The sequence below is a fragment of the Vanessa cardui genome, chromosome 7, assembly GCF_905220365.1.
Source record: "Vanessa cardui chromosome 7, ilVanCard2.1, whole genome shotgun sequence".
NCBI classification, from domain to species: domain Eukaryota; kingdom Metazoa; phylum Arthropoda; class Insecta; order Lepidoptera; family Nymphalidae; genus Vanessa; species Vanessa cardui.
Genome location: NC_061129.1, coordinates 408,285 through 413,559, shown reverse-complemented (window position 1 = coordinate 413,559; position 5,275 = coordinate 408,285).

Here is a 5,275-nt window from a genome sequence, read left to right as displayed (position 1 = left end):
TGATTCAAAAGTGCCGCCAAGAACCTACCGGAATAATTTATACAGTTTCACAAAATTTGGTAATATTTTGATTATATTTATTTATTATTAATATTATAAATTTGGCATGCACGGGAGCTTCCCATTTGCTTACAGATATTATTGCTCTAATTTGGCAATCACTGAATTTATTAGTAACTGAATCATCTATTCCGTTGCCAGAACTTCCTTATAAAAAAAAAAGGTACAATAGACACGATAAAAGAGATGCGTAATGACGTCACTCACGCTGTCGCGACGTTTAGTCTGGGCCAACACATATCTGTATGTGGTGTTCGTACTATGTCTTTTATTTATTTATAATCACCAGAATCCCCAAAAAGTTGCCTGTAAAATTGATCTTAGATAAGTATACCATAAAAAGTTTGGCCTTTTTTGAAAATCGAATTACATTCAATTCCAAATAATTGGTATTTGATAGAATAATTCAAAGTTTTATTGTGACGACAATATAAACAATAAATTGCATAATTAGAAATCTTTCTAAATTTATCCACGTTATCCCGGAAAACTATACAAACAGGATGAAAAATAAGAGTCGATTGGAAAAATCCGTCCTCTAAAAATATACGAGCGGTATTTTTTTATCTTTTGATTAAATTTTATAATTTATTTTATAACAGGCAATTTTGAAAATGAATAAAGTTACTCGGAAATATATTGTCACATACTGCATAACTGTGACCCACTTTAAAATAACACGCCTAAAATTAGTCCACGTAATATCAAGTTATATTTAAGTGGACATATATTATGTAACAATTGATTGAATTTCCATTAATCTCGTTATTTTTGAAAATTCCATAAATATATTGGTGGAGATGTAGAAAGCAAAAGTAAAAAGTATAGCATATTATTTACCGCCAAATGACTGAGAGTGGTCACTTTTTACAGAGAAAATAACACCGAAACGAGTATAAGCCCTTTACTTCATCAAAACATTAATTATACAAATCATACACCATTCTATGGCTGATATTTGGCTGTAGGTAATCTATGTGTTTGTCGTAACTGTCTGGGAATACCTGGACAAAGCCGGAACTTGGCAATTATCATAAACGAATACATAATTATTCGTTAATAATATTTTGGTTTTTGTTGTTGTTGTTATCAACAATCAATTACAAACCAAAATAGTCTACATAACTTCTTGCAGAATCCTTAATTTGCCAATGAATTTCTTGATAAAGATATTTCTTCTTGAGCAGTATAATGTCGTATAAAATTGGAACAATATGGTGGCTATATACGCTTCAAACCTAATTAAGAATGCACTAGCCTAGCTGCGGAACATTTCCCAACTGTTGCATTATTATTATTATTGTTATTTATAGTATTGGTGGGTGAACAGGCTAATGGGTGACTTGGTCGTAAGGTTTCACCACTGCCTACATACACCCTGAGGTTGTGTAATCATTCCTTATATCTCCATTGTGCTACCAAGCTTGGGAAATGCAATATGATGTCCCCTGTGGCTTTAGTTATGGATGGATCACTGGATCAGTCGATACTCACCCTTCAAGCTGACGGTAACGTCTACTTAACGGTAGAATTTACGATGAGTGTGTGGTACCGAACCAGATGCACTTGCACAAAGCCCTACCACCAAGTAGGTAATATATTAAAACAATATTTAACTTATTTTACCGGATAATTGAGACAAATTGTTGTTTATTGTTAAGTGTCGAAAGTTTTAACGTAAATTTCTGCTCATAATACCTAATAAAGTTCTAGGGAAAGCGAGGATTGAGAACAATGCATGACCTAGAATATGGTTCACAGAGTAGAGCGTACAGTGAAATAGGAATCTCTTGCACTTTGTTTGTTTAAAAAAGTATTTTATAAATGAAAGAAATTATTATTACTTGACAGTAAAAAACAAACATGTGATCTTGACTTTAAATCATGACACATTAATTTACTTTTGTAACTGATTAACAGTTATGCGGTGAATCGTAAACAAACATGTAAATGTCGTTTTGGAAGAGCGTGGTACGGTACACACGAAAAAAAAAAAATGTCCTCACCGTCCTACAGGGGAGGTCTATCTGTCGACAGATAAGAAAACTTCAAGTTGATGGTAGTACCTGTAGTATCACTAATCATTCAGATTACAGCCTGACTTAATCTAATTTTGATTACTGTTTTAGAAACTCGGGGTAAGTTTATAAAATCATTTCTGAAGTATCTATTAGGTCTTCTGTCATATTATTTCTTCTAATGTCTGGATATTGGATTATAAAGGCTTCCGGTAATATGGTAAGAGCGGGTGATTGGACTAACATGAATATATTACGCAGAGCTGACTCCGTTAATTATAATTATGAGTTTACAGAGAAGCGCTAGTTTTATTATATATTAAAAAGACTTTTGTGTAGCATATTCTTAGGGTTACTTCTAAAGACTCGATCTTTTGAGGCGTCCTATTGACGTGGCTATGACGATGTTCATCACATTAAAAGATCATTTGATAATAAAAATAGATCACTACATAGTATAAAACAAAGTCACTTTCTCTGTCCCCTTTAATTATAAATCATATTTATTAATTATAAGCAAAGCAATATTTTGAGGTATACTCATAATCTTGTATATTTCTATATCTACAATTATTATATAGATGGGATCGAAAATGTAATAGCTTCAAAGAAAATCAGAGTGCTTCTACAGTAGAAAAGTGATTGATACATGTGTCTATTCTATTTCGTTGTAGGATTATTTGTGTTATTGCAATAATAAAACAGATCTAATATAATTTATCGTAATGAACTTTAAGCATGACACTAAAGATTACAAGAAATTATTAGCGCGATGTATTTTCTACAGGAAATATAGCATATCGTGGCAATAATTTCTTTGCCTACTTATCACCTCGAAAAAATGGATGTAAATTAATCAAAGCAGATATTTTATCAACAACAACAGCCTGTAAATTTCCCACTGCGGGGCTTAATCCTACTCTCCCTTGGAGGAGAAGGTTTGGAACATATTCCACCACGCTGTTCCAATGCGGATTAGTGGAATTCACATGGCAGAATATCTATGAAATTAAACACATGCAATTTTCCTCACGATGTTTTACTTCACCGCCGAGCACGAGATGAATTATATACACAGATTAAGCACATGAATATTCAGTGGTGCTTGCCTGGGTTTGAACCCGCAATAATGTCGGGTATTATCTTTTATGAGGTTTATATAATGTTTAACTACATTTAAAATTATCCCTGACAGCGTTACAGGAATAAATGCTAAAAGGAAGTAAATTAGCGTTTCAGCTGTAATGTGTAATTAAGCATCCCTCGGGTCCAATGAGTGTACCTGTGAAAAACCTTTCTGGAATCTTAAGGGTAATGCTCACTAGTCAGCAGTGACTGACAAAGTATTATTGTAGAATCAAGACAGGGTGATAGCTTCGTTGGTTTTTACCTTGCAATTAATCTCTTACAATTAACGCGAAATTAAATTGAATGTCATATAATATGTTTATCTTAAGTTTAAATAGTATGTAAGTTTGTATTGAAATTCGTCATTTCTAATGTTATGGCTAAAGAGCCAATTAGTTTTCAAGGTTTATTTGAAAATTAATCTCTAAAAAAGATGATAGGGATGTTTCTTTACGGAATAATGCCTTTCTGCATTTCTAAGACTTTTTTGTTGTTTGCACAAATTTGGGAAGCATCAGAGGTGGATATGGGATGTGGGCATTGCAGATCATTGATAACTCGGATACTAAAGAAACATCCATGTGTTTCTGTCATGTTATGTCATGTTGTATGAAAACATCGTGAGGAAACCTGCATGTGACAAATTTCATAGATATTCTGCCACATGCGTATTCCACCAACCCGCATTGGAACAGCGTGGTGGAATATGTTTCAAACCTTCTCCTCAAAGGGAGAGGAGGCCTTTAGCCCAGCAGTGGGAATTTACACGCTGTTGTTGTTGTTGTTGTATGTCATGTTGTCAAAAACTATTATACATACATGTTTAATATTTCTATCTTAAAAAAACTTATACAATTTTCGGAGAAACTCTCACAATAAAATACACATAGAAGCTATGATTCAAGGTATCGCTCTTAAATTTAGACTATCAATGCGATAAGCATGAATTGCATGCCATTGTACACTTGTACTAGTATTGTAAGGCGAGGGTGTCACTTGTGTGCTCGAAACAACAGACCAGCTTTAAATTTGTCGCATATGACGTCATCTGACATCTCACCTCGGTAATAAGCATCATTAACATTATATACAACCCTACTTGCCTATCAACTGCTCAATGTTTAGCGACTCAGTGTGATTTATGACTATTTGAATATTATGACTATTATATAATATAATAAGCAGACGAGCATATGGGCCAACTGATGGTAAGTGTCCATCACCGCCCATAGACAATGGCTCTGTAGGAAACATTAACAATTCCTTTCATCGCCAAAGCGACACCAACTTTAATAAAATGTTATATCCCTTCTGCTTGCAGTTACATTGGCTCACCCTTTAAACCGGAACACAACAATACCAAGTACTGTTGTTTGGCGAAATAATATCTAATCTAATGTTGCACGATACAACGTACACTAATAAAATGACACACGTGTCCTACATACAAATATATCACGCGTTTCTTTTATGTATGTGTAGAAATATGTATTGATACAATAAAAGTCTATTTCGTGTTTAAAAATCACAAGCACACTAATTTCGATAAATTAATTTCTTGGTGATAAGGCTTTGTGTGAGCCTGTCGGATTACCACCTACTCATCGTATATTCTACTGTTAAACGTGAATACTTAGTATTGTTGTGTTCTAATTTGAAGGGTGAGTGAGCCAGTGTAACTGCAGGTACAAAGGACATAACATCTTAGAACCCAAGTTTGAAGGAACATCGGTGATGTAATGATTTTTTAATATTTTTTTTTTCAGCGCCTTACTTACCATTAATTAATTAGCCCATTAACCTATCCGCCTACCAAAACTATAACAAAAATCGGCTTAAGTCTAGTGCGTGCTTATCTTTACATCGAGCGCTGTTTCAAACGAAGCGATCTCTTTCGTAATTGGTGCCTTATTGCCGAAACCACTTTCTTGAGCGCAATTTCTTTTAGGCAACCTCAGTACAAACATTTCCCGATTCTTCAGAGAGATTTAATGCTGAGAGAAAAGTTAAGCGGAACACTTTAGTACCGGCAATAACCGTCTTAAATTTTAATTACGTGCATTCGGGAG